The 12,319-nt window shown below is 40.5% G+C and overlaps 1 protein-coding gene across 6 annotated transcripts in view; it reads left to right on the plus strand.

The window, feature by feature from the left end:
- LOC102794731 (SPRY domain-containing SOCS box protein 4-like) overlaps window positions 1-12,319 on the plus strand; it is a 47,362-nt gene that overhangs the window by 9,350 nt on the left and 25,693 nt on the right. For 3 of the 6 annotated variants that reach the window (XM_087850765.1, XM_087850767.1, XM_087850768.1), the window contains exon 2: window positions 8,752-8,865. The exons of 2 other annotated variants lie outside the window; for them this stretch is intronic. The gene's annotated coding sequence lies outside the window, so the exon portion shown is untranslated. Of the gene's footprint in view, window positions 1-8,751; window positions 8,866-9,971; window positions 12,163-12,319 lie in introns of those variants that run through there. One more of the 6 variants, XM_087850770.1, reaches the window with a different exon arrangement.

Raw genomic sequence — 12,319 nt, forward strand, 5'->3', positions numbered from 1 at the left:
ATTTAACGGAGTTAGAAGTTAGCAGGACGTTAGCTTGCTAGTTTGCATCTAAATATAATATACCATGTTCGGATGAGGGATTTATAAAACAAATTAAGACGTACAGCTCTGCTATCACTTCCGACATAAATGAAGACAGGAAAGTAAACAGCAGGGACATTTGTAGGGTTACTGAAATTTGGCTAGCTGGTATATAATGATGTGCTACATGATCGCTAGCGACACAGCTATGTTAGCATAATATAAACAGTGAAGGGATAAACGCTAACTTTTTTCCACTCAATTAAAGTTAATGTGAGGGTTCCCGAAGGTTCGGGACAAATGCAATCGCATGGCAGGATGCTGTAAACAGACTGAACTTCAGTTGGGAGAACAACTGAGATAATCCATCCACAATACGAGGTTAGTTATCAATATACTGCTGCATGGGCTGAGCTGTAGTTACATCGTAAGGTTTTAAAAACTGAGCTTTAAAATGATTAGCGGTAATAAAAACCGAGAGAGGCCGACAGTGATCACTGACTGTTTTTAGGGGCTTGTTGAGTTTAAACAACGTACAAAGCATTTAAACATGTAAAAAACACACAAGCCTTATTAAACGCAGAGTAGTTTGGGCCTGGAAGCAGGATTCATCACTCAGACCGGATAGCAAGATGATACTTACGGCTTTAAAATTTGTAATGGTAGTGGCTGTGTTGGTCAAAGCATTCATTCTTAAGAATGTACCACATTGCTGATTTGGCTACTCCTAAAGTTTTTGCTACATTTCTCTGATAGGTTTATTTTAGTTTTTCATTCTAATAATGGACTCATTAACTTGCATCCAAAAGTCTTTGGACATCATTAAAGACTTTTAGTGAAAAACTTTTTTCATTGAAGCTTTTTGTTATGGAATAATGAGAGAACGAGCCATGAAACTGCCTGTCTGTCAGTTGTTGCATTAGTTTTGAGCCTCTGAAAATGGGGCACTATGTATATAAATAGACTATAAATGGGTGCTGCAATGCCTTGTTTTAATTCAAGCGGTTTAACCAAGTCTGAAAGTCTGCATTTAAAATCCACTGCTGGTATACAAAGGTAAAACCTTCTCTAACCACATGCTTTGGGATGTTCCGAAAGTGACATTACCATTTAGTTTGAAGTCCTCTTTGGAGAATTCAGCTTTAGCTTTTTGACAGTCTCTGTTTCGGATGTTTGGAGTCAGAAGTGAGTGGTTTGTTTTTTGTTGTTTGTTTGTTTGTTTGTTTGTTTTTTTTTTTTTTTTTTTTTAAAAAAGATGGTTTACTAGGAGTTTTCCTACATGTGAAAGGGAAAATCACTTTTAATTTATTTAAGCTTAAAATGCACTTTTGTTAATCAAATGTCTTTAAAAAACAAAACAGAGTAATAATATACATCTGTCGTAAGAAGGCAACATGGACTTATTGCTCTAAAGATATGCCATCAGCAGTGCTTACAGAGTTTGAGCTCCCAAAGGTCTATTTTTTTTTATCCAGGAATTTTAACTCTCACACCAAAAGGTGGTTTCTCATCTTATTTTGTTGATGGGTCTTGCACATACACATGCCTCCACCTGTATTTGCAACCGTCCCAAGAGCCTAACCATTGTTTAGCTGTAGTTCACTGACATGAATAATTGAGCTGTGCTCCTACATCTATGCCCTAGGGACCCTGTTGTTCTACTGATGTTCAACATCTTTGTAGCCTGCTGTATTGTTCTGCAAGATGTCAGCATCCTTTGTTCACAGCGGTTGGTCCATCTAAAGAACCCTATTAATCTTTCCACTTTCTCTACATTTTTTTTCTTGAGTAGTTTACGGTTTAGTAGGTCAGGTGTCCTTTTTAAATGAAGAGAGGAATATATTTTAAATGTGGCAAATGCCAATCTTTGTTTGAAAATTTAGCCCGTAGATTTATTGCACTATTGTTTATCTACATGTTCAGAGAAGGTAATTGTAAAGCTTTGTTTTGTAGTGAGTTCTCTTGAGTTTGGGACAGACGAATGTCTTTGAGGCTGAGTGTTTCTGGGACACTGGGGGAGGAAATTGCTTAGATGAAAGTGACACAAACAGGAGAAGACAGTTTTCACACCAGTGTCTTTTTTTTCCTTCTTCCCCTTTCTTCCAAATATTGTTTTGCATTTTTAATTGGACGTCAGTCAAGTCCTTGAGCAAAAAACCCATTAATTATCCAAGTAAATTCAGTCCGTGTTTGACTGTAGCTAATGACTTATTTTCTTTAGGGTAGATGAGGCCACAAGCTCTCAACTATAGCAGATTGAGCTTATTTAACTGCTCAAAGTGACACGGCACTTTTGATCTGCTAACATGCCTTCCAGTTAAGCTCAATGTCGTCATGGCCTACATGCAGAGCTTGTCAAGTCATTTTTGAGCACAGCTCGTTATGCTATTAAAATGTCTTTTTTTGTTTTGTTTTTTCCCCCTCTTGTAGCAGGAGGAATCTGAACATGACTCACAAGATGACTTATCTTTAAATTCTAAAATGAATGAATAAAAGTGGTCTTGAGCAATCGTTCGCCAAGCTTTCTGAAGGAGTCTCAGAGTTTTTCTTTGGATATTGGCTGCTTGTTGTGTTTAATAATAATAATAATAATAATAATAATAATAATAATAATAATAATAATAATAATAATAAACGAATAATGTTAGTGTGAGAGCAAGGCAGGAGGTGTTATCCAGCCTGCCCGATTGTAAGTAAAACTTTCTATGTCTGTCATAAATTCTTAGATTGATGTTTTGAAACTTTACCAGCAATTAGAAACTGTGGCAGCTGAACTTACCAACTCTATTTGATCAGCAATTTAAAATATTTAAAAAGATTTGTGCCAAATTACCAGATACACAGGAAATAAACGCGGGTGGTAGCTGAATACAGGTGCATGAACCAGCATTGTTCTAATTTTTTATTTTATTTTTTAATTTAAAAAAAATGTGTCCATTGTTTTCCTGGATATCAGTTTTCAGTTTGAATTTCTAGTTTCAAGAAATTGCCTCACGTATTTCCCAATTTCCTAGTAAATTATAAAGAACTGAAGAGTGAGTCTTGACGTTTGCCCAACGCTGTACATGATGGGGAAACTTCCCCAGAGCAGTTCTAGTTGAATGCTACAGAAAGATATAATGCACCCCTGCGCGGTACTTTACAAGTAAATTATCTACCGTGAGGAGACTCGCCACTAAATTAGCAAAATCAATCACTCTGGAAAAAAAAAAACAACCTTCCTAATAAAAGCACTGGCGATGGATGTGGCATGGGGGGTATGTTTGTTGCCCAGCCATAATATAGCACACCTAAGAAGATGAGAATTGTGACAAAGGATTCAGCGTCTGGCCAAAAGATAATCACTTGCACTGGGATTAAAAACATTTATAATGACATTGCTCCTTTTTTTTTTTTTTTTTTTATAAAGTGGTGTTTAATTTACTCAGCTCAAGTCATTTTGGTTTATCAAATGAACAAAACCTGCAGGAAATTTAGAATTTAATTTAAGTGTGATTAAACAGACGCATGACCTTTTAAAATATAGTTGGTTCCAGTTCAGTAAATTTATAGACTGATGTCACAACCTTTATGAAGTTTCTCATGTTTATTGGTTACAACGTGATAATAAAAAAAATCCCTGGAACTGCAATCAGGTCAATAGTGGAAAGGAACTCGTGCTGCCAGTCATGTTGGTTGTTGTAATTTTCATATTCAAACGTTCTTGCTTTATCACTGGGTTTATTTGTTTCTCATCTGTCTGGTACATACGAGGAGGAGGTGGTTCAGCACCTCAAAGCAGCTAACAGGGTTGTTCATCCTCATACCAGACATTAACTTGTACAATAAAGATAAAGCTTATCTTTACTGGCCACTATTTTGGTCTTGGCCCATGAGCTGCTCAGACAGTAAAAGTGATTGGTTATGAAAGTGTTTTTGAATTGAAACACAGAGCTGGAAACCATCGTGGGCTGTAGTGTCCCAAGGGCCTTCTACTGATAAATGGTTCACTGCCTCTTCCCTCTAACCATCATTAAAAATGTCAAATCATTAAAAGCTGCACTTCTTTATAATCACCACTCTCCTCACTGATGGGAGATGTCTCCTGGCCTCATCTTCCCTGTTTTGGAGAATGCTTAATTGCTTTCCCTAGTGTTTGTAAACTACATTTGAATTGTTCCTCAGTTGCCTCAAACCGATTGTCCTGTTAATTATTAGTAGATGATAAAAGACTGAAGCAGAGTTGCACTGGCAAGGCGACAGGTGCTCAACACTCATGCACCTAGTTAAAGATGCCAGTGCAGTCAGTGGTTAATGGTCTTGTACGAGATCAGTGTGTTCTTTAGAAAGTGAACATTTAAAAGAACAGAACTAGAACACAAAAGTGGTTACACCCCAGAGCAGGAACGCTCCGTTTTGCGTAAATTTTTAAATCCCTGTAGAACCAGAACAGCGTAAGCTAGCGCAATAATGTTTTTGCATATGAAACCGGAGGAGTTGTACTTACATCTCATGCCATTAGCTTGTCCTAGGTCACGGTTTCCTTCCACATATAGCTTTGCAAATATTGCATAAAAAGCGCTTGCAGGAACAAAAACATAATATTCCAGAAACATGCTTTGCCGATCCAATCAGCTGTTCGTAACACTTCCCACATTGAAACAGACATCAGCGCGAACGATCGCATGTCCGCCATTACCTGCCCGAAACCGGAAGTGAGGTCATTTTTGCAGAAAATGTAGTTTTTTGCTTGTAGGCCTTAAAAGCCTATACTGGTGTTTTTATAAGTCATGTTTGACTTTATGCTTTTCTGAATAGTTTCTGGGATGCTTAGAACTCAAATTGCACTGCTTAAAATAGTTTATTTTGATGCACATGCTGTTTCTTTGCAAATTTGCATCATAGGATTGTTTTTCGTTTTTCCTGCAGTATCTAAAAATTGGTGTATCTCAAAAATAAAACTATGAAGACACTCAAAATAAATTTCCTGTTGTTGTAAACTATTTTTGCTCACAAAAATGGCACTACAGCATGTAAAAAATATAAAGTAACCTCTGGCGGCCTTGGTTCTATGGTAGGTCTTAAAGGGTTAAAAAATAGCCACAGCTTAGGCCAACGTGGTCCAAATCTGTTGAGTTATTTAAATAAAATCATAGGTATAGATGTTCTCGCAGGAGTTATTAGACAGTAAGGACACATTAGCTGTAAGTTACCTGGCTAGATGACAGCTAACAATTGCATGCCCATGATCTAGTAGAGAAAAAATATACAAATAAATGTAAAGGCAGTTCCGTAATAATGGTTTTGAATGTGGCTAACTGTAGGTGTATTAAACGATGTAAAAAAACAAAAACACGTAATGCAGTTTTCAGGTTAATGGGTGCAGTTTCAGGGTCAGTCCATGACAAGAAGTTGGCACTTATTTGTAGGCAATTACAAGCACGAATGTAAGAACGGTAATAGGTCTAGACCCAAGCCTGTATCAGCCAGCATATTTTAAGCCAGCCACAGAGTCCATGCTCACTAACTTTTTTTGACTGTCCCTCTGCCTGTCCAACTTTATCACTATGAACCCCATGGTGGCTACAGGCATTCCTGTTAGCAGTGAGAGTGCAACTTCAGGGAAGCTCCCCAAGTGCTATTTAATATGTTGCAGCGTGGTTCAAATTATTTTGCTGCCAAACACTTCTAATCCTAAACTTGACCTCCAATCTGAAACCATTATTGACCACAGAATGATTCATCTTCTGTGAGGCATCCAAAACCCTGAGACCTGGAAAAAAACAATATCCAAGAGTCCATATGCCATCACTGAATATTGGACAGGATGTTGAAGCCGTGGTCCCTTCTCACCTCTATGTAGCTCTCCCATCGCTCTGTGACGTCGGTGTGAATATAATTGTGTGTGCGTGTGTGTGTGTGGTTGTGTGTGTGCGCGCAACTGCTCATCACGGAGCATATTGGCACCTTGACTCCAGATTGAAAAGTGTTTTTGATGGCGTTTTCAAGAAAAGTCTTTTGTGCCTCATTTCCAGTAACACCGATTTGAAAATATAAATGTGCATCATCTTAAACCTTCAGATAGGGCGGGCTGCTCCTTCACTGGTTATGCTATGGCGATGAATGCTTGTGTGTCACTGATATCACCTTGACTTGAGTTTCCACACCAGCTCGCTGCCTGTCACTGGAACTGTGTGGAGGCAGAGTGGGAGGAAACAGGTGGCGACGAGTGAGGGGCATTGGAAAGCGGCTACTGTGTAAGCTCTGTGAGCCGTCCTGCTGTTTGGTCAGACTACACACTGTCGGGGCCCGGATCAGTTAGATGTGCTTGCTTTTCTTGAGGGCTGACAGTTTGGAAGAGGTGCACTCTGTTGCCACCGTGCTAAATCCATCATTTTTCCCCCTCTCCTATAAGTGCAGTTTAGCTGAAAAAGACGCAACGCTAGAGTTGCCATGGTAATATCATCCTCAGTGCTGACAGTATTTTAGTTAATGTCTGAGAAATGATCATTCTTAAGTGTTTGCATCAATTAGTCTACAGTAAAGCAGTCACAAAGAATACATACAAAGGAAGATGTGTACTTGGGCAGGTTTCCTAATGAGCTCAGTAGCTTAGCAGACTTCATAGGAGGGGGTATCGCTCTTTTTCACATGTAATGCTTAAGAGGGCATCTGTAATTCATGCATGTGTATAATCAGTGAAAGGCTTGAATCTGGACTCAGATGACAGTAAGTGACAACATTTACATGCACAAGCTAAGACCTCTATAAGGAACTGCACATTTCTCATACAGTTGCTGGTTTTTTTTTTGTTTTTTAATAAACAAAAGCCCTCAAATACTTATTGGAAAGAATTACTGCTCTGTTCTAGCCGTGCTCATAAGGGTTGAGGAGCCAGCATATTGAGTACTTGACAAGTGGGATAAGATGAGATAAACCTTTTGTTAGTCCCACACGTGGGAAGTTTGTTTGTGTCACAGTAGAAAGTGAACAGTGCAAAGCTGCAGTGTGCATGACCATGGGGGGGAATGTTGTGCTGAAGCCACAGCAGTGCACCTCCCTGCCAGTCAGACAGCCTCCGAGCTGCACTGATTCAGTAATACAGCTCACATTCATGACATTTAGGAGTCTGTAAAAGTTAAAATTTATCTTGAAGAAATATTTAGGAAGTTTTCATTGGACATGGCCAAGGTTGTGCTTTGTCGCAGTTTTTTGTCGATACATTTTTACTGGGCAGAGAGTGTCAGGTTTCTGCTGGCTTAGTTGACCTCAAGCTTTAAATGGGGTGATTGGCAGGAGAGTGTGAAGTGAATGGGATGAGGATTGGTACCACAGAAACATCGTTGTCAGCAGGAAAAGGGTGCACTGACTGCTCTGATCTGCCTCGAGTGAAGGAGTTCAAGCACCTCTGGGTCTTGTTTATGAGTGGTGGAGAGTAGATGGATCGGCAGAGCACAGTGGATGTGTACTGGTCTATTGAGGCGAAGAGGGAGCCGAGTGTGTAAGTTCCTCAATTCACCCATGGCAACGAGGTGCGAGTAGTGACTGAAAAAGATCAAGGATACAAGCAGAAATGAGCTCCTTCCAAAGGTTGTCTCGGCTCACCCTTGACGATGGGGTGAGGATGTCAGTCATTTGAGAGGTGCTCATTGTAGAGCTGCTGCTCCTCTGTATTTAAAAGGATTTTCTGAGTAGGATGCGTCGAAGATGTTTTGAGCAATGAGGCAGGTGCAGGACGTGCTGGAGAATTTACAACTTCTATCCCCACTACCAAGATCTAATGTGTAAGACTGAAAAACTGAAAATGGTCTGATTTCAGTCTGCAGAATGAGAAGTCATCCCACTTTTGTTTTGTCGAATGTCATCAACAAAATATTTTTGTGCCTTTTGTGGACAAACCATAAGCCATTTTATACACTGATTAAGTTGTGTACCTTCCCTGTTACTGTTGCTGTTTCTTCCCGGTGCATAACAAAGGCACGGGCTCTATTATCTTCCTCATTAAACATTTGCCATTTCGAGCATCTCAGATTCTGCTTTGTTTACATCAGCGTCTAGCTTGCAGTCCTCCTCTTCAATGTCTTTGCTGGCGCATTGCTGCGTCTCTTGGCACATTCTGGCCCCTGTTGATCACTCAAATAGTGTGAAACCATTGGCAAGAATGCATATTACGTCACCCGTGTACACAGGCCCGCACATGGCATGCAAAACGCCAGAGACCCACTCATAAAGAAATGGCTCCATTGCACTGCCAGAGAACTGGTGTATCCACAGGATACTTTTAAAACACCATCCCCTTTTCTTTTTTTTTATGTTTGAAGACGGACAGTCTTAAAATTTGATGAACATTAAGATTGCACAGGCTCATAAATATTCATCAGACCAGAACCCCCCTCCCCCTTTCCTCTTCCTTTCTTATCTCTTTGTCGCCGTCCTCTTATTTCCGATCCCTTCATCTTGGCCTGAATTTGAGCTGGACCCAAACAAACGGCTTTTCTCTTGAGATCATCCAGCAGCACTTTAGTGATCCTTGAATGTATAATGCAAAACGCTGCCTGCCTGTTGCCTCTAATTGTCCTTTTGAGTGTTTAATGTTTGAGCTCATTAACATGATCTGCCATCTATTGTTTATCATATTAATAGCACCATTTCCTCGGCTACAGTAAAGGGACTGTTAATTAGTGGCCACAAAGACAACATTTAGTTCTGTACATCACACTAATCCAACGTTAACCTGTTTTATCTCATCAGGAAATAACAAAGACTTCACTGTGTGACCCTCACTCCCACCACCCCACACTGTTCCCTTTTGACCTGGCAGAGATGCATTTTTGTCAAGGAGTTTGCACTCAGATGGATTAAGAGGTTAGTTTCCAATCTCACATTCAACCCTAATCTTCCTTCATTAAAGGCTGCGTTTTGTCTATTCAAAGCAAGTCAAAGCCGTGCATTGTGTTTATTATTGGCAGCTAGGGGAAAAAGTCTTTCCTGTCAGCAAAGACTGAATACACGGTGACTCCATCGGCACAGGGAGCCTTTGTCATTATCAAACAAAGGCATATCACTTGCTAGAAAGTGGCTGATTGTTGCTGACGTGAAGACAGACATATTTCAGTGATCTTCGTCCCAAACCAGAGCCCAGCGGTGGAAACCTAATCAGCCTGGTTTGGACTTACCTGTAGGAACTGGAAAACTGAGCTGCGGTGGCTGCTGATAAATTTTTCAACAGCTCCTAACCCAAAAGCAGCTGATATGCACTACCGTCTCAGAATTTTGGTTAGGGTTACATTCTGTGGAAGGCTACGTCACCGGCTCAATTGTTGAGCACACTTGAGCGTGATGGAGGCGCACCGTATGAAGTTACAGAGGATTAGATTACTTGAAAGGTGTATCACAGATCTGGCCTATCTTTACAATATTCATATTAATTCTCTGTGAAGAACATCACACTTGCAAGGAAGTTACTGTCTAGATCAAGGAATAGTTAAGGTGGTTGGGAGATTTAGACTTGGTCATGACACTGAAACCAAAAGTTTGCGTTAACATATATTGCAGATTCCATTGGCCCACTTGCAGAGTCAAAATTCAGATTGTAGATTATAGATTGTAGCAGTATAGTGTGTGTGTGTGTGTGTACAGACACAAACAAAGACCTAGTTTCTCAAAGAGGGTTAGCTTTGGCTCCTGCTTCCAACACGTGGTTGCCATCAGATTCTTTTCCTGAGTAAACAGAGACTGGGAGACAGCAAACTGATAGTTGTCTTCGGCTGGTGGGTGCAGCTCTGTGTGACGGGCAGGAAAACATTTGGACAAATGGGCCTATTATTGACCACTCCACTATCTTGGCCAACAGGAATCTTTGATCTGTATCTTGTAAAGTCCTCCATCTCTTCCTTTGAGGAAGAAAGGCAATAGATTTGGGGGAAAAAAAATTGTAATGCTGATTTGGATCCATAAACACCAGTGTACTGTTTGTTTTGTTTTGCTTATCCACTTCCCCTTTGCTCATTTATTTCCACTTATTCATTAACCTCACTCTTATTTCAGTTTCACTGCAGTTTCCCCCAATCCGTGTGTCTGCCCCTGTCAGTTCATTATGTTTGTAATTGATTGATGTGTTCACTCCTTCCATAATAATTTGCACCCTTAAATCAAAATGGGATGTTGACAGAGTTGTGGCCCACCCTCGTTGGTGTCTACATGAACCATCAACCTCTTGCTGCACTCTTATGCATATACAAGGACGTGCTATAACAAGGTAGTTCCACGGCAAGCACTGGCAGCCTTAAGTGTGGATGTTGTTGAATATGTTATGAATGTGGTGAGTGTGCAATTTTTTTTCTTTTCTTCTTTTTTTTTTTGTGGTATTGTGTTAATGTATGCAGAATTCAGCAGCAGACTAAAAGCAGGCAGTGAGGAATGCCTGTCGGGAAGGGGGGGATAAGTGAGAGGAGGGCTTTCTTGTCTCTCAGGGGAGAAAGATGAGAGGAAGAGAGGCATGGTGAAGAGGTAGAGAGCGGGGGATGGTGTCAGAACCTAGCAGAGGAGAGAAGATGAGGAAAGAGCCAGCTTAACGTAAATAGACATGGTAAATATCTAAACACCGCATTGAAGTGTAGGTTTGACATATAGGCTTGAACTCTTATAAAACCACATCATAAAAGGCTGGGAAAAACGCTGTTTGTGCTGACTTTAAGGGCAGGTGTTATACTGATTTCCAGTCGCATATTTAAATTTTTGAACTCTGCAAGTGAATGGTCATTATTTATCTACTGGGAACCGTCACTTCATCTACTGTCTGAATTGTTTCTACTACCTTTAAGCCAACTTTCTTCTGATTGGCTTCAGCTCCAAAAACAGAAGGTTTGAATAGCAGGTGGGTGGCGCTTCTGCACTCAGTTACAGGTATCTGCTCTTATAGATACAAAGGAGAAGTTTGGTAAAAACATTTAAAACACTTTCAACCTCACCTGACAGTCAGCACATGCCTCCAGTACTTTGTATTTGATGATTTCTTCAGTACTTGTTGCAACATGACCCTGAAATCTGTATTTTTATGTAGTCACGGGACGTTTTGACTGTTCTCATCATGATGAAAAGCAAATGTCTGAGATGCGTAAGCCCCAGGTTCTAAAGTAAATGTTAGTGTTGGCATTCGGTATTGTGCAGTAGTGTTAGTGGGATGTTAGTGTGAATGTACTATGTATCGAACTGAGGTGACAATACACGGTTAAGTTGTAAAATATAGCGAATTTAAAAAAAAAAAAAAAAAAAAAAAAAAAAGACTCCACATGGAGACGACAGTTGAAATGTGAGTTGTTGAGATTTCAGCAATCACTTTCTCTGAGCTTTCACACAGTCTGCTTGATGTTAGTAGTTGCTGTTGTTGTCGTCAGTTGAATCGAACTCACTGCTGGATTCCTGGAAGTCATTCCTGGGCGCTTGATCTAGTAGATGCTGCGGTGTGTATGTTGTATCTTGAAATATTATCTAGTGTGTACAAGTTTTTATAGTCTAACATTCACAACTTTATTGTCTAGACACGAGTGCAATATTTCAATAAAATGTCTAAACAAAAGCTAGGCAGCAATTCTGTCCTGATTCAGCTGCACAGCAGCCAGCAAGCTGAATCCAGTGGAAATGAACTGGTAATCAGCAAATGAAGGATCACGGTGTGTATGTGCGCGCCCACATTTCTTTCCGCCATCCTTTCTTCTACTTGGAGCACAGTAAGTGCATCTGTGGTAGAGTGGGTGTTTTTGTTTTTGGTTGTGTGTGTGGTTTTTCTTTTCTTTTAAACTGCTCAGGAAAGACGTTGAGCGTGCTCCACACTAAGCCCCACACTTCCCCCTCCCTCTCTGTGTCTTCCCTCCTCCCTCAAGCAGCTGTTTTCCTGTCTTGGCCTGGGAACTGGAGCCAAGCTGTTTTTTCCCTATCCTTGCCTCACAAGCAGGAACTCGCAGACTTACCGAAATACGCACACATACTCTTCTTGTCTGTCTCTGCCCTGTCCCACACTCGTCTGGCTGTTGACTGTGTGCTGACCTCATTTTGGACTAGAGACTGAGGACAGCTATTCCCACTCTTCTGCTTGGCTGCTGTGATTGCGTGTTCACATTGCAGTGTGAGAGCCGCCTGACTGTTGGTAGAAATGCTTTCATGGTAAGACGTCTCTTCCTGTAATCACAGGCTACTTCTGTCTTTTGACCTCTTATTTGTGCCTCTTTCAGTCTCTGACTGAAGTGACTCTCTGTTGGTAAGGCTTTTAGAAACTGAGTACTGGATGAGCCACACAGCGTGGCTCATCCAGTACTCAGTT

This window comes from Neolamprologus brichardi, chromosome 14 (genome assembly GCF_056152115.1).
Source record: "Neolamprologus brichardi isolate AB-2024 chromosome 14, ASM5615211v1, whole genome shotgun sequence".
Taxonomy (NCBI): domain Eukaryota; kingdom Metazoa; phylum Chordata; class Actinopteri; order Cichliformes; family Cichlidae; genus Neolamprologus; species Neolamprologus brichardi.